Source organism: Xiphophorus couchianus, chromosome 19, assembly GCF_001444195.1.
Source record: "Xiphophorus couchianus chromosome 19, X_couchianus-1.0, whole genome shotgun sequence".
Lineage (NCBI taxonomy): Eukaryota > Metazoa > Chordata > Actinopteri > Cyprinodontiformes > Poeciliidae > Xiphophorus > Xiphophorus couchianus.
The window spans coordinates 19414690-19433040 of NC_040246.1; the positions used below are offsets into that span (position 1 = coordinate 19414690).

At 37.0% G+C, this 18351-nt stretch overlaps 1 protein-coding gene across 2 annotated transcripts in view; it reads right to left on the reverse strand.

The window, feature by feature from the left end:
• bahd1 (bromo adjacent homology domain containing 1) overlaps positions 1 to 18351 on the reverse strand; it is a 34552-nt gene that overhangs the window by 12738 nt on the left and 3463 nt on the right. Inside the window, exon 1 of one of the 2 annotated variants that reach the window (XM_028000708.1) lies at positions 2265 to 2830. The exons of the other annotated variant lie outside the window; for it this stretch is intronic. The gene's annotated coding sequence lies outside the window, so the exon portion shown is untranslated. Of the gene's footprint in view, positions 1 to 2264; positions 2831 to 18351 lie in introns of those variants that run through there. 2 annotated transcript variants of the gene reach the window in all.

The window sequence follows — 18351 nt, forward strand, 5'->3', positions numbered from 1 at the left end:
TCCATTTTCATGATTGATTGTTTTTCTCTTTCCCTTATCCTTCTACCACAAACTGGAGACTTAGTAATTACCGTATTTTTCAGACTATAAGCCGTTACTTTTTCCCCACACATTGAGCCGTGCGGCTTGTTGCCCGGTGCGACTTTTCTGTGGATGTTTCTTCAAACACCAGGGGGCTCTTTAGCAGGAAGTGAATCATTGGAAGTCAAAATTGGAAATCAAATAAGAAAGGGGCTGAATTTCATTTAGAACAAGCGCATGCTAGCAGCAGGCACGATGGAGAAAAGTTTTCAAACTCATATGATGCAGCTTTTAAGTTGTACAGGAGGGAAATGGAGCCGCTGCACGTAAGCTCGGCGTGAACAAATCCATGGTTCGGCGTTGGAGACGGAGGGCTGCGCCTTTAATAAATCCAGCCAATTTAAATCTGCTGGACTTATTAAGGACTCAGCCCTCTGCTGTGGAAAACCGAGAGCGGCGGAAATACCGACGGCTTATAGATGGTCCAGTTTTGTTTGTTTTTTATTGTAGGTGCGGTAATTTTATTTGCCTTTATTGTTGTTTTCTTTACTTATTTAATATATATAAAATGTCTTTCAGTACCAGTGTTAAATGTTCATTAAAGTTTGAACTTTATTAATCCTGGAAATGTTCTTCAGGTGAGAGAAGGCCGACTTTGTAACTGTCTTTATGTAGCTCTTAATGTTAAGGTCCATCATTACATCCAGATTTCAGAACTTATGAATAATTTCTAGCTGTACTTTCTAGTGAAGTTCTGTTTTATTGGTGCATATTTGTTTAAGGAATATAATTTAAATCTACTTATTAATATTGCCAGCAATTGACAACAAATGAATCCAGCTGAACAGAAACTAGACCTAAAGAGGAACGATCACACACCGGCATATTAGGGCAATTGTAAATAGAAAAAAAATAAATAAAAAGGAGGAGTAAAATTCATCTCTGAAATTTTCTTTTAAAAAAAAACCTTGAAATTTAGAAGTTTGAAAATTGGGAAAATTAGCTAGAAAAGCTAGAAAATGTTGATATTAATCTCAGAAATGTTCTAAAAAAAAAAAGCATATTTCTGAGTTTGAAAACTAAAAAATTTACTAGAAAAAAAAAAATCTGAAATTTTCCAGAAAGAAAAACTTGGGAGTTTTTTCAGTTTGAATAGTCGAAGAAATTTTACTTCAGAAATTCTGAAGTTTTTCAGGTTTTTCGGATTCTCAAATTCCTACGTTCTTCTATTCAATGTTTCAAGTTTTTTTCTAGAAATTTTTCAACTTTTCAAACTCAGAAATTTCTTTGCTTTTCTAGAAAATTTCTGAGATTAATCTAAAAATTTCTGAATGCTTTCTTGCAAATTTTCCTCCTTTCAAGCTGAGAAAACTCTTTGATTTTTCCAGAAAATTTATGTTGATCACAATTTCTGAATTTCTTTGGCAGAAACTTAGTCCCCCTTTCTTTTCTCATCTAATGGTCCTAATACACCTTTGTCAGCAGAGTCAGCACAAAGCTTCTGTGATTAAAAAAATTATATTTACATGGATTTTTTTAAAATTTAGCTTCACATTTCAGTCATTTGTAACAAAAGCATTCTCTTATTAGGGATGGAAAGTAAAGTAAAACCCCTAAATGCTCATGATTGAGCTCTTCTTTGGGTGATTAACCCTCAAGCTGAGAGCAACTGTAAGTAAATAAAGCCCCAATGACAGATGAATTAGCTCTCTCTCTCGATGGCGTATTAAACTGGCTGTAGCTTCATCTCCAGGAGGAAGAGGAAGGAAGGAAGGACATGGTGTAGAGCTGTCACCATGAGAGCAGGAAGCCCCGAGGCTGCAGCTCTCCTGCAGGAATCCGAGCCGATATCTCCACTTTTCTGGAGCGGATCAGCAGTTCAGCAACACCAATCGCCATCCGCCATCCTCCACGCTCCAGCCAGTCACAAACACACCCACATCCACGCAAGAATCCGAGTCACACCGAGCAAACCGTTTAAATCACAAGCCTGAGACCATAAAGAAATAAAGAGACTCGCCTCGGAAGAGCGCGTAGTTGTCAATCCGACAGCAAGCAGGATGTTACATGAGAAGTATCAGAAAGGCAGAAAGGGGGGTAAAACACCCGAAACATCTCGGTTCCGACGGACTTGAGGGAGTAAACCGCTCGGTACTAGCGGAACAGCAGCAGCTCGGATTACAGCAGAGTTGTTGCAGCAGACCGCGGTCATCTCCAGCTGGAACCGAATTCAAGCCGATTACCTCCTGCGTCCCGCCGGGTGACCCAGCCCGTCTTTAGTTCCGAACCTCGGCTCGGACCCGGAGCGAGGCGGACGGCGATCCACGGAGCGAGCAGCCGGCAGCAGCTGCAGACATGGTGCACGGATCGGCGGAGCGGTGACCTACTTCCGAAGCGGCATGCTGGAGATAGTATTCATGCGCTGTCTGCGTTCGCATGCGTGCGCCGGGACATCCCTCCGAACCCCGCGTACTGGTCCCTCTGGACCGAGCCGTCACCCACGGATTTTACTCTCAGCAGCACATTTTCAGTGTGTGATTTTGCTGATCTACTGGAATGGTCTATTTTAAGCCAGCAGTCAGCAAACTTTCTGCTAGAAAGTGATCACATGAGAAACAAGAAGTCAACAGCTGCGCTTCCAGTAAACATAAAATTTCCCAAATGGAAATTACGAAAATAAATTTGTTAAATTGAGGCACAAAAACTCTAAAGTTTTTTGAGCTTCCATTGCAGTTTTATTTCGAAACACTTTCAGTGTCATAGGAGTCACGTGATCAAAAGCCAGATGTTACTACTGGCGAAAACGCAAAAGAAGACAACAGGAAGTAGTAAGAGGAAAACTTTTTTTATGTTTTTGTTTTTTGAACAATTTATAAAAAGTTCGAAAAACAAACTTTTTATAAATTTGGGAAATTTCTGACTACAATTTCCCAAGTATAAGTGTTTTGTTGGCACGCCTGGATAAAATGCCAACTGATGGCTGCTAGATGATGAGCGCTAGCACCATTGCTAATGATTTATCTATGAACAACTTTATTCACATGTAATTTCATTTCATTTCTTATTTAGCTGAAACGCTGCAGTTGCAAAATGTTTTTTTTTTCCTACATTTGCAGAATATAAACACATATTTGCACACATTTGTAATGGAAAATGTTTGCATTTGTCCCTAAAGCAACAATAAAATGTATGAAAAAAAAAAACACATAAAACAGCAGAAACATAGATCTCAGATTCCATTAAATATTATATAGTTCATGTCCCGGCCCAAGGCTTTTCTGGACCCAAAGCAGATTTTTGTTTGGGCTCCTCCATGCCAACAAGTCAACACCATTTGCTTCATCATTGCTACTTTCATTAGCATCATGTGTAATTAGCATACATTTTATCTTTGTTATTGTGGATATAGATTTTAAACTAAAATTATTTGGATTTTAAAATGCAGAGTGGCGTTTAAGTGCCATATTATTTTAACTATTTGAAAGGAAGACAAACACTGAATTTACAATACACAAGTTTACAAGCCTAACATCTTAGTTATACTGTAGCTTGTATTTATGAAATATAAAAATAAAAAAGCTGAAAACTGAGATGTGATGAACTAGTTTCTGTCTTCTTTAGCAGCTTGTCAATTTCAGGGATGAAAAACAGTTGAAAACTTAAAGAAAACACTTTTATTTGAGTGGGGATTTTGCATTCAGCTTGTCGAAAACGATATTTTGCTAACAGCCGTAAGACATCCACACCCAGGCCTGGCACTAACAGCATCCTGCCATTTCCCTCACTTTAGCTGGAGAACCAACAGATGTTGCAAAAACCGACTTAGCAACGCAGAAAGTGCCAACTCTGCACACACGAGGCAACAAACGGAGCTCTTCAATGAACGTTTTCCTGCCTAAACTTAGGAAGTAAGGAGCTTGTAAAGTTCAAACCGCTTGTGCAGCTGGTCCTCGGTGATTATAGGTGCTGCTCCTGAAGCTTCCCTGGTTAATTAGCAGCTGTTTATTTGCTCCTAACGAGCATTACTAATTAGCAGCTTTGTGTTTCCTTCATTCCTGCCAACAACCTCATCTCTGTCTATTTCACTCCTAGTGAGATAAATATATGTAGACAATCACTAATAATCTCATGTCACTGACAGCAGAACATGGAGAGATGTGTCCCTTTGGATTAGGCTCATTTACTGCATCCTCTGCTCCTAATGACGCATTTAGTCCAATTATGAGCAATTAGTCTTTTATTTTCTGATATTTTTCCACAAAACATAAACCCAGTGCTAATGTGCAACATTGCGTTGATAAAACTCTCAGCTCATTGACTCACTCAAGCTGTTTAAATAGTTTCACCACTTAAAGGTCATTTTTTTCCATTTAAAACACATTGATGTAGTCAGTGGCGCCATGTTGGCGTGCCGTCAGAATTTAGCTTAATTGGTGTAAACGCTGATTGCCCTTATCAATATGAGCTTTACGATGTGTAATTAACAGCAGTAAAGGAGCCGAGTGTGTTGAGTTAATGAGGCGTGAATGCTGGGGGAGCGAGAGGAAAGGACAGGCAGCAGAGGGCTGACCTGTGCTGCAACAAACACAAGGCCACACGCTACTGAAAGCTACTGAAAGCTGCAGAAAGCTCTATAAAGCTGTAGAAAGCTGCAGAACTATACACAAATCTGCAGGAAGCTTATGGAAAGCAACAGGAAGCTGTAGAAAGCTGCAGAAAGTTGTAGGAAGCTGCAGGAATCTGCTGAAAGATTCTAAAAAAACTACAGGAAGCTGTTGAAAACTGCATGAAGCTGCAGAAAGCTGTAAAAGATGTAGAAATCTGCAGAAAGCTTTAGAAAATAAAAAGAAGCTACAGGTTTACCTGCTGGCTGAAGCTCACAATAATGATGCAAATAATCTGCTTAGCATCAGAAAGATCAATAGAAAACTGACTTTACCGGAGAGAGTTTAACATCTTCAATGGGCTGATGGTTTAAAAGAAGATGGATAAAAAGAGGAGTGATAGAAGAACAGATGTATAAATAGATCATGAAATGCTGCAAAGGGCTGGAAATGTGGAAACGCCTACAAAACTTTACTGGTTTCCAATGTTCCCATTAAAGAGACCAGATAGTTTTCTAGCAGCTCTTATTTCAGAGGAAAGACTCAGAAATAAAAAGAGCAAATAAAGAAAAACTGATCCCAGATCTGACCTTTATTTCTGGAAATAACATTTTCCTTTTGAGCGCTGTCTATTTGTTTTCAAGGCTCTGACTCATGTTCAGATGAATTTCCTCTGATTATGAGCTAAACTCCACACAGACTCTTCACCTAAAAGAAAACACAGATGAATTTGCTCACTGAGTTTTGTAAAAACTGACATCAGATATCTCCAGAATGTCCTACATTTATCTTCCGTTTGTATCTGACATGTCCTTTCCCCCAGAAACTCTGATGTGAGGAGATGTTTACTGACGATGATGAATTTTTCATTTCGGAGGAGGAGAGATAACATCAGGCAGAGAGAAATAACGGCGGGTTATTTTATTGATCTTTCTCTCGGCTCGTCGCTGCCTGAAAAGTCAGCGCTTCTGTTCGTTCAGTCCAAACAACTTCAGGTCTCGACTGATCAAAACCAGGGAAAGAATAAAAAGACAAGTAAATAAATGCAGATTTTGGGACTTTTTTTAGCTGAAAAGACAGTTTTAAATGTGAGGTGTCAATGCTTTATTAGAAAATATAGTTGATTGGAGATATGAATAAAAATATACATTTTTTGGTAAATTTTATCAGATTTTAAATGTAAAACTTGCTCTCCTCCTTGTACTTTCAAGTAAAATACTGACTTCTCAAACTAAGAAATGTTCTTGTTTTTTCTAAAGTATTTCTGAGAGTTTTTTGGCAGAAATTTTGCCATTTTTTTCTACATGTATAACGGTCCTAATACTTAGTCGTACATTTATAAACCTGTTTCCCTCCTCACCTGTGGTGGCGCTGCACTAAGAACCACTTAAGGAAATGACACAAAAACCCCAGAAGAAGACATTGAACGCAATTTCCTTCTTCACGAGATGTAAACATCAGATTTTACGATTTCTAGGTTTTTCTTTTGTCTTTGGTAAAAGGCCATGAGCCATTTCTCTTGCTAGCGATAGACTGGCACGTTTGTTCGGGTTGTTTTTACCCAGAATGCCCTGCGCTGTAGTCCACTTCCTGGTTTTGGAGGGGTCTTAACCAAGGTTTTTAGATGAACCAGAGTTTAATTTCACATTCACACCTAACAACCTAGGTGTTAGGTGGCCACCTTTGGCACCTAACACCTTTGGCTAGGTGTTATGATGATTTACTTTATCGAGATATTTGTGGGCTTAAGTTTCAGTTAAATGAAATTTATAACAAAAAAGTGGAATATTCTCTATTCAGGTTAAAAACTTCATTTTATGAGGGAGGGGAGAAAACGGGCAAATTATTAGCAAGACAAGTTAAAAAAGAGGATTTTTTGAACACAATCCCTGCCATTAAACAAGGAGATACTTTAGTAACCTTACCAAAAGACATAAACAATGGCTTCAAACAATATTATGAAACATTGTATACATCTTCAGTGTTTAGCGAGACAAACCAAAGAGAAAGTGATGCTTTTCTCTCCAAACTCAAGCTACCAAGGCTATCTCAAGAGCATGTAGAGTGGTTGGAAGCCCCAATTACAGAAGAGGAGATTAGGAAGGCAATCTCAGCGATGAAGATGGGGAAATCCCCCGGGTATGATGGTATTCCATCAGAATACTACAAGGAGTATATAGATATTCTTGCTCCAGTGTTACAAAAGGTCTATCAAGAGATCTTTGAGAGAGGACAGCTGCCTCCTACTTTTAATGAAGCTCTGATATCCTTGATTCCAAAAAAGGATAGGGATAGCACGGACCCGGCAAATTATAGGCCAATTAGCTTATTAATTGTAGACTGTAAAATATTAACCAAGGCGCTGGCTGTGCGCTTACAACAAGTACTTCCTAGTATTATCCATCAGAATCAGACAGGCTTTATGAAAACCCGCTCCTCCTCTGATAACATTAGAAAATTGTTACATCTGATGTGGTTGAGTCAGTCAAAGGAGGAGCCAGTCGTTGCTATCTCCTTAGATGCGGAGAAGGCGTTTGATAAAGTGGAATGGAGCTTTCTTTTTTCGGCTCTCTCAAATTTTGGATTTGGACCCTCTTTTATTAAATGGGTCAAAATATTGTATAAAGAACCAAAGGCTGCTGTCATAACCAATGGCACCATTTCATCCTTTTTTAACTTATCACGGGGGACCCGTCAGGGTTGTTCTCTCAGCCCATTATTATTCATCATGTTTATTGAAACTTTAGCAGTGAGCATTAGGATAAATAAGGACATCAAAGGAATATTATGGGGACAACAAGAACACAAACTGCTTTTATATGCAGACGATATTTTATCACTTATAACACATCCGCTTACATCTTTGCCGCACCTGATGGACACTATGCAGATGTATTCGACGGTTTCAGGGTACTCAATAAATTGGGCTAAATCTGAAGCCATGCCATTATCCTCTTTATGCAATTCACACATGGTTAAAGATTTTAAATTCAAATGGGTACCTGAAGGTATGAAGTATCTTGGGATTAGGCTCAGTAGGGAGTTGGAAGCGTTACCTTCACTAAATTTTGATCCGGTGCTCTCAAAAATTAAAACAAATTTTGAAAAGTGGGGGAAGATAAAACTAACATTATGGGGTAAGATTAATGTTATAAAAATGATTACCGCCCCTCAGTTTAATTATCTGCTTATGATGCTTCCTATTACAATTCCACTTGATATTTTTAAAAGGTATGAAAATTTAATTAAACATTTTTTGTGGGAAGGTAAAAGAGCGAGAATAAAATTAGAAAACTTATATGCTCCTAAGGAAAAGGGCGGCCTAGAACTTCCAGATCTTAAGCTCTATTGCTTGTCATTTGAAATGGCAAAATTAGTTAAATATTGGGAAGGTGAGAATGGGCAGGAATGGTTACATATTGAAAGGGATATATGTTTGCCGTTTGACCCTAAACACAAATTATCTCAAAAGATCGACACAACAAACCCAGTTTATGTTCATTCTTGTAAAGTTTGGTCAAAGGTACACAAACTGTTAAAGCTCCCACATCAGGTAGAGCAGTATGCATCTCTCTGGAATAATCCTGAGATATGTATTGGTAAAACACCTGTGTTTTGGAGGCAGTGGCATTCACGTGGCATATGCGTCATTGGTGATTTGTACAAAGATGGACAATTCATGTCCTTCAATGAACTTACTCACACATTTAATTTGGAAGGTAAAGCAAATTTTTGGAAATATCTACAGATGAGACATTGTGTTACCTCAAAATTTAAAAAGATTGTAGAAAATGATATATTGAATTATATTAAGATGCCGCGTGAACGACACACTGCCTCTCAATTTTATAGGCTGCTAAGTTGTAATCTGAGTGGTGAATCGTCAAATATTAAACTCCTATGGCAAAAAGATTTGAGAAAAGAGTATACAAAAGAAGGATGGTTGAGGGTAATGTCAGAGTGTGGTAAATATGTGAAAGAGGCCAGAAGCAAATTTATACAGTATAAGGTGCTACATAGATATTATCATACACCTACGAGGTTACATAGAATGAAAATAATGTCAAACAATAGATGTTGGAAATGTAAGAAAGAAGTGGGCACATATTTGCATTGTTTTTGGGACTGCTCTCTGGTTTCACCATTTTGGATTAAAATCTTGGAGGCTCTGAGTGCATGGCTTGGCTCAGAGATCTCTCAGACTCCAGAACTGTGTTTACTGGGAGACCGATCTCAAATGCCAAACACCCCAAAAGGAGCTTTTGCAGTTGTGATGGTCGGTCTGGTGACAGCCTGCAGGATCATCTTAAGACATTGGAAGACCACAAAGTGTCCCGAGCTGAATGAGTGGATTAAATCAATGACGGATACAGCTTCTTATGAAGTCATGCTCAACAACATGGATGGGAACAGGGACATGGAATGGGATAGCTTTTGGGACTCATTGAAAAGAACTATGGCTTCGAGTAATGTATCTGGATGAAGTCTGATTTTCCCAGACAATTACCTTTCTCTCAACGATTGAATGTTTTTGAATTGACACTGTAATATACATATAATATATGACTGTACCCTGGGTATTGGGGGGCGGGGGGTGGTGCACCAGCCTTTTTTGTTTTTGTTTTGTTTTTTGTTCTGTATTTGTGTTTTATGTGAGATAATTTTCAGAAAATCAATAAAAAATTTGAATTACAAAAAAAAAAAAAAGATTTTACGATTTCTAGGTTTTTCTTTTGTCTTTGGTAAAAGGCCATGAGCCATTTCTCTTGCTAGCGATAGACTGGCACGTTTGTTCGGGTTGTTTTTACCCAGAATGCCCTGCGCTGTAGTCCACTTCCTGGTTTTGGAGGGGTCTTAACCAAGGTTTTTAGATGAACCAGAGTTTAATTTCACATTCACACCTCCCCAAACAAACAGTACTGTCTAGGAAGACGAACTAGAGTTTGATTAAAACAAACCGAACAGCACCATTAAGACTTTGTGAGGATTTAAAAATCAAACCGTTTTTATTCTGTGACTGTTCTGCTTGCTGCAGTATAAAACTAATCTTCAGACAGAAGCCAGAGGGGTTTCAACAAAAGGCCATGAACTCATTTTAAGTCATAAAAGCAGCGTGTTTTTAGGTTGATGAATCATGCAGCAGTAAACAACTTAATCCCAGGAAATCGCTGTGTGAGTCTTTATCGCCTTCAGCTGCATGTCATGAAGCTGCAGTGAAGCTGCGTCTTCACATACGTCTCAAGTGACCACTCATGATGAGATATCATTACCCAGCCAAAACTGGATCATCACCCTTTATGCTTTTTACTTAAGTAGAGGGAAAACATGGAATCATAAAGCCAAAAAAAAAAACAACAACAAAACATTACGAGTCCTTTTATATTTGGAGAGGGACTATATGTTTTATTAGGATCGCACCAATTAAACATTCAAGCATCAGATTGAGGAAATTAGACTGTTTATAAAAGTTTTTAACATATCCCAAAGGCGCTCCAAAGTATTTCAAGTTATAAACGCAGATTTAAAAGCTGTGAGGTTTTTATGAACCACAGCACCAAAGAGAAAACAGCCATGGGTTAACGATGAGCTGGTAGAAAACACAAAGCCCCAGTTTGAGTATTTTTAAAGCTGCTAAATGAGATTTGTGAAGATATATCAGCTACATAAATGTTTACGGGATTACTTAGACACTCCATTAACTTTGTGCCTGCGACCTAATAAAATTAATTCAATCCATTTTAATTGGGGCTTGCCATAGCAAAGCATAGAAAACATGCTAGTTGCTCAAAGCCCTCATGCTAACATTAGCCTTAGAGTTAAAATAATTTAGGTAATTTTTTATATATTAGAAACATTTAGCATACTGAATGGAGTAAGTCAACATGCTTGTGAAATCCCACATCCTAATGGTAGTATCAACATGCTAGTCGCTCTACATGCTAGTGATAGCCCTCATGCTAATGTTAGCCTTACAACTAAAATAAGTATTTTAGTTTATTTGTTGTGTATTAGCTTCATGTAGCATGTTAAGTGAAGTAAGTCAATGTTGTGATAACCCACATCCTACTGGTAGGATGTAGCATGTCAACATGCTAGTCACTCAACGTGCTTATAATAGCCATCATGCTAACCTTAGTCTTACAGCTAAAATAAGCATTTTTGTTAACTTTTGTATATTAGCAACATTTAGCATGCTGAATGGAGTAAGTCAATGTACATCAGCATGCTTGTGATAACCCACATCATACTGGTAGTGTCAATATGTTAGTTGCTGTACATACTAGTGACTGCCCTCATGCTAACGTTAGCCTCACAATTAAAATAAGGATTTTGCTAATTTTTATATGTATATATGAGCAACTTTTATCATACTGAATGGAGTAAATCAATGTGCATCAACTAGCTAGTGATACCAAACATGCTACTAGCAGCATTTCAGCTAACCTTCACATTTTAGCTAATTTTAGCTTATACACTAATGTTTACATACTGAGTGAAGTCAATGATAGTCAACATGCTAGTGGAAACCCACATCCTACTGGTAGTGTCAACATGCTAGTTTTTGACACAACATGCTAGCATTAGTCTTGTAGCTAAAATGAGTATTTCAGCTAATATTTAAAATGATTATAGGTTTACCATCCTGAATGGAGTAAGTCAATGTTACGCAACATGCTAGTGATAGCCCACATGCTACTGATTACATTTCAGCTAACCATGCTTAGCATCGCTGCTAATTTTCAGCACCAAAACGCTGAACATGCATACATTTTATGGGTTAGACATTTTATAGTTTATTATTCATTTAATATCTAAATGAATAAAATTTAAAGGAGACGACTCAAATGAAAACTGCAGGTATTAAAATCAAGTCATTAGGAAATGTGGATTTATGGTGTCTATTACATTTTGAATAAATGGTTCTCTTTCCTTTGGAGTTGCACTCATAAATAAACTGACAACTTAAATATTCAGATAATATTTCTACATATTTTCTAAATTCAGAAACATTAATAACTTAATTTTATTTATATTTTTCTGTGTAAAGTGACGTCATCAGTATCTGCTACAACGTTAACTAAATCTGAAGTGAAGTTGATTGATTTTAGCAGCTGGTCTGTTCTCTTAACAGATGCTCTGTTGCAGCACGTTTTTACTGAGAAACGTCACAATCAGCTTTTGATCCAACATCCACCTCTATCTGTTCATTTCTGGTTTAATTACCTGTATGGATGTTAATGTCAGGTGTAAATATGTCTCTATTGGTCTTCACACAGTTTGCTCCTGTATACTGTTTGCAGGATAATTATATTGTGTTTGTTTAAACGACAAGTAGCATTTAAAAAAGAAACAAATCACATTTACTGCACCATTATTGAATCAACACATGCCAATACAACGGCAAATTAGGGGGAAAAAGAAACAGGAGGAGTACATTTACAGTAAAAATCTCAGGAATGTTCTAGAAAATTAATTAAAAATTAAATTAAAAAAATTATAAATAGCTTAATAAATTCATAAAAATTTAATCTAGTTTGAACAATTTAACTTTTGCTAGAAAAACAAATCAGAAAATTTCTAAAATTTTCTAGATATAAAGATGAAAATATTTGAGTTTGAAAAGTTGCAAGTTTGCTCAAAAAATAAGAAAAAACATGGAAATGTTTAAGTCTGAAAAGTTCTACATCTTCTGGAAAAAAACTCAAATTCTGAGATTAATCTCAGAAATTTTCTAGATAAACATTTTTGAATTTGAAAAGTTGCATTTGTGGGAAATGAACTGAGAAATGTTCTAAAAAATAAAAAAAAAATCTAGGAAATTTCTGAGTCCCAAAAGTTGAATTTAATTTTACTCTCAAATTTTCTTTTTTTTCTGACATTAATCTAAAAATTTCAGGGTTTTTTCAATCAGGTTTTGACTTTTGAATCTCAGAAATATTCAAGATTTTGTGGATAATTTCTGACATTAATCTAAAAACTTCTGATGTTTTTGGTTGTAATTCCCTCCTTATTTCTCTATAATGGCTGTAACACACCGTAATATCTAGTTCATTTACTTTGGATCAACATTATTAGCTTTTTCTTCTTTTGCTCTTTCCTTTGGTTTGTTATTTTGTTTGTATTTCCTTTTAATTCCTGTAACGCACTCTGTATTGCCTTGTTACTGAAAATGTGCTTTATAAATAAAATTTTCTTACCTAACTAATATTTTCCGGTGATGATCAACACTAGAGACAGGAGGTCTAATTATCTGCTTACTCTTCCTGATGCCAGACAGCCTGAATAACAACAACAGAAGAGGTAAGAGGAGAAAAGCATCTACAGGTGATGTCTGAAAGCATCTGAATTCAGGAAAATCTAAGAGAGATTTTCTTTTCCACATCCATCCTCCTGTTTTTCCTTCATTACTTCAGAGCACGAATCAGAAAAACAAGAAGGATTTGTGAGAAACGGCAACACAGCGGAGGAAAAGATAGAAGATTTAGCTTCTGCTGAACTGGAGGACACCTGGTGAAGGATGTTTCTCCGTCACACTGAAAGCTTCTGTTCAGTTCAGTCACAGCCAGGAACAACACATAAAACACACACACACACACACACTCCCACACACACACACACACACTGGGGCTCTTCATATCTGCTGCAAGAGAGAGCGAGTGTGTGTGTGTGGGTGTGTGTGTGTGTGTGTGTGTGTGCGTGTGTGTGTGTGTGAAGTGAGAAAGACCCCGGCTCTGAACGCGCTGCTACAGCTGTGGAGCGGCGGACAGCTGACGCCAGTCTGTGGGTCTCCTTGTCTCTCCTGCAGAACAAGCCCTGCCTCCTTTCTTCTCCTGTGATTCCACGAACCAGACCTGCACGTTTCCACAGCTGCGTCGGAAACACAGCAAAGCTTTTCCTGCCCCGATCCACACCGCCTGCCTCCCAATCCCACCAAATGTTGGGAAAACTTTCTCCGGTATCACAAAAGCTGAGAGTAAAATGTTTGTTTGGATGTTTTAGTCTTTACATTTTCATACCTGATAGTCCATAGAGGTGACCACCATTGCTACATTTGTTTCATTTTCAGCTGTTATGGTTCGTTTTCTATGGAAGCCCGTTTCCGACACTCTGTTAAAAAAATAATAAATTATCTCATTATAATGAGATACTAGTAACTCAAAATAATGAGATACTATTATTCATTATTTTGAGTTACTACAGAGTGGCGGAAACGGGCTTCCATAGTTTTCACACCGCACTGAATCAAACAAACCAAACGATTGAAAAACATGTTCCCCTCCTCGCCTGCAGGGGCGCTACACTAACAACACAAGTACCTCTGAAGAAGACATGAACGCAACTTCCTGCTTCACAAAACGGTTTTAAAAAATGAGTAGCGTCAGATTTATCGGTTGTCGAATATTTGTTTTGTCTTTCATTAAAGATCACGAGTCATTTCTCCGAATATTCAGGGCTGGTGTGAATCCAGGCATAATTTTAGCAAATTTCACTATAAAAGAATGCAAAATAAGGAGGGGAAAAAAACCATTCTTAATGTTTCAAAGATTTAAAAAACGAAAATCTGTTAAAATATGAACTGTCTCCATCTGTATCAAACACCTGCAGCCTGTGGGAGTGAATCTGAAATGACTAGCAGGTAACTCAGAACTCCAGTCATCAACAACCACTTTGTTAAAGCCACAAAATTGCTAAATTATGAAGCGTAGCCACTAAGAGTTACTCGCTCTTTCATTATAAATGAATGTATTTGGCTCTATGAGCGTCACAGACACAAAGAGGCATGCAAATCCAGCCTGGGGAGTTAAACTGGAGCTGCTGCATCAACATGCGGCCTGATAAAACAAATTGTTATTAAAAAATAACCAGACAGTAAGAATAACAAAAAACAGTCATGATGAGTTGTTAGTTTCTGTTGGGGAATATTTAAACTCCCTTTTCTGACAGGGAGGTGGCTGCTATTGTTTTATAACCTAGTTATATTTACTCAATTACATTTACTTGAGTAACATTTTTGAAAACATTTTTTTTTGCTATGTTGTACTTTTTACTTCTACTTTAGTAATTTTATTATGAAGTATCTCTACTCTTACTTGAGTAAAATTTCTAGATTTTCTACCCACTGAATTAAGAATAAACAAAAATTCACCAGACAGACACACACCTGCAGTTTTGTTAAAGTTTCATATGTTTTTATTATTATTATTATTATTATTACTATTATTGAAAGAAACTGATTTGGACAAAAACTTATTCAACTTGACTTTGTTATTTATTCGTTACCTTTATGAATGATTGTCATTTATATCCTTAAAATACTAAAATTTCCACATAACTTAATATTTCGGTCCATCTGATGATGTAATTTTTAAATATTAAATGATTGATAATTTGATTAATACATAGTGTACGTTTTTTAAAATTATTCCTCTACTGACACTTTGCACGTGACGTCATTATCTTCAAAACTCGGCCCGCTCCGCCATGACGGACGTCTAAACAACCTTTGCGCTCCTGTAAAATCTGTCAAAAATCGCACGTGTGGTGGCTTTATGTCGCTTTTAGTAAGTTTATTTCGCAGTAAAAATGGTCACAGGGTGCTGCACGGTCGGCTGCACAAACAGACAAGGATACAAACCAAACTTGTCATTTTATTGTATAACTTTTAATGAGGAAAGATACGGCAGCAGCAGCGTTAATCACAATGACTGTCATCCCTCGGTGTAACCGCGGATTTGCAGCGAACACTATTTACAAGGTAAGAAGATTAACGTTCATATACTTTATAAGTAAGTATTATTAGAAACATGTAAAATGTCTTATTATGGCAAATGTACCCGTCAGTAACCATGGAAACAGTGCCACACCGTCATGTAGCCTAGCATAAAAAAAACCTGGCTATGTCAAGCTTCTGTAAATACCGTCGTCTGTGAGCCCCAACCAAGTGAGTTACACTCAAAGACAAAATAGCTTGATTCGAAAAAGTAGAAGCCATGAATAAACTGACAAGAACAACTTTGGAAAAAATTTCTGTCGCTCTTTTCAATACTCCCGATCCTCACTTCCGACGTCCATCTTGGCGCCTCGAATGGTTTAGTGACGTCGTCGCAAACGGTGAGTTAAAGAATATCTCCCAGATTTTTTCCTGAAAACTGGACGTCTCGCTGTGCTGTCCCTTCCTCTGGGGACAGCTGGGAGGTCATTGTGTGTCTCCTTTCCTCTCTGAATGTGTGGCCACAGAGGAGAGCAGTTCATCAGGAATAATGGGATTATGTCCAGGATTGATAACCTGTTTTTTCTCATGTGTGAACCGGTGCGTCTCTGTTTAGCAAGCCGCATTCGGTCTGCTGCTGCGAGTAACTGATGGATTCATTGTCATTATGAGCGAAAAGGTCAACTCGAGTCTTTTATTTATACATTTTAAATCTTAAATGAGGGCTTGGGGTCAGGGTTCCCTCTGAATGTCATGAAGCAGTTTAAAAACTGGCCACTTTTGACACATTCTGCAAGAACAAGAAGATAATATTTACAAATATATTAAAAATAATATACTAGCTGCTGGTTTTCTGAGTCAACTTTTACCATTTTAGGTCATTTTCTATTCTGATGATTAATATTTTTTTGAAGGGCAATTTTGTTTACAGAGACATCACAAACCATTTTACTTATGGTTTCAGTGATTTATTGTTTTTGGTTGCTGGGTTTTATTTTGGATATTTAAAATATCTTCCACTGTAGAGATTCTGTGTAAAATTGAGAGAGTAAACTTGCATTATCAATATGAATATATTACTTAAAAATGGTCTCAAAACAGCAATATCATCATTTATCACAATAATTTCTTGGGTAATTTATCGTACTGCAATATTTGTTATTTAAAACTGCTATAAAACTAAACACAAAACAACGTAACATAATGGTAAGTTATGGAATAAACCATCTTGATTAGTAAAAGACAGCTAAAAGTTAAACTAAAGAGTTTATATTCTCACTTTTTGTTTATATTACTAGCAGATCTAATAAACATAAAAACACTTTAAAAATCAGTTTCAACATGAAGGTAGCCAAAGCCAAAACCGCAACAGAAAAACTGAAAGACGTCAAAAATGTAGATGGGATATTAAAGGTAAAGGAAGTTTGTTGATAAATTTAACTTAATGAACTTCAGCTTTTTTATTTTAAACTAATTTTAGCCGTTTGTTGCTGGACGTCATTCCCTCTGTCACAAGAAGAACATGTACTAAATCGAAAATTTAAGTTTTCAAAAACCACAGTAAGCATTAAATATCTTTGTACTCAGGATCAGAGTGTTTGCTTTAACACCACAATTAACCAAATGTTGACTTGAGTGTGACAGAAAGGGTTTCTGCTTCGAAATTATTATATTTACTTTCTTCTGCTTCTCTTAACTGCAAAAATACAAAATCTTACCACGTATTTTTAGACTAGTTTAAAGTGCAATTACATCAGTACACACTGAACTATGATTTTTGTGTGTGTGTGTGTGTGTGGTCATTCATGTTACTAAATGACTCAATCACAATAAAACTTCTGGTTTACAACACTAAAGCGACTCGGAAGTGCAGAAGAAGAACGGTGACGTCAAACAGCAGCGCATTATTTGCAGAAGTAATAATGAAAGGAGCCGTTTATGGATCGATTTTAAAGTTATTCAGCAATAGGAACCAACAATATTGTCACAAGATCATAAACTAATAAAAATAAAGCACAACTAACAGCAACAACCTTCTGTAGAGAAGTCTGTTTGGATGCGTAGACGGAACCAGAAGTGGAGAGATTGTGATGTGAGGCGCTTTAGTGACGCAGATTTTTTACTTAATTTAATCATTTTCAGCCATTGTTTATGTTCAGATTTATCATATCTGGCTTCTTCTGGTGCAGAATTATGATCCAATTATGATAAAATGCAGCATTACCATTCAGACTGCAGATGATATGAAATCTCAGATTAAGTATGGAGATATGGAAGTACCAAAAATCTGATTTTTTTAGCAGTTGAAAAGCTTGGAATCAGGCCGTTCAGACTGAAATGAAAAGGTTAGATATGGATTAAAAAAGAGGAAAAAACAGATTTTGGTCTTATTTGGCTGCTGTATGAACTGAAAGGAGGCTGTATAAAAATTTCATCCAGCATTACGCTGAAAAGACAAAAGTAATTGGTTTTGCTCCAAAAATAAAGGTTGTAGAGCGCTCAATTATCCTCAATAAAGCTAAAAATAAGAGTATGCAAGAAACAACACTGTGGTTATAAACTCAGATCTAAAGGAATAAATGGTTTCCTTTTGAAACAGGACACAAAGAATAACTCGGGCTCATCCCTAACACTAGAATGGCTTGAGTTAGGCCACTTTGACATATACCTATTTCGGCTTAGATAGTCCAACTGGCCTGAAGGATCTTATCTAGCAGGTGCTTTTGTTCAGTAAATAGGGCCATTACCTTATAATTACCCTGGTAATGGCCTCAACGCATCTCACAGTTGCACAATTGTTCCTTAGACTTAGACTGACTTTATTGTCATTTTCAATGCACAGGGTGTATACAGAACGAAATTTCGTTGCATACGGCTCAGGACAATGTTTGAGGTTCCAATGTTGTGAGGTTACTCCAGAATAAAATAAAATACAGTATAAAATATGAATATAAATCTAAATATAAAATATAAAGTGCAGGACTGACAGTAAAATAGAAGTTATTTAGCTCTGTA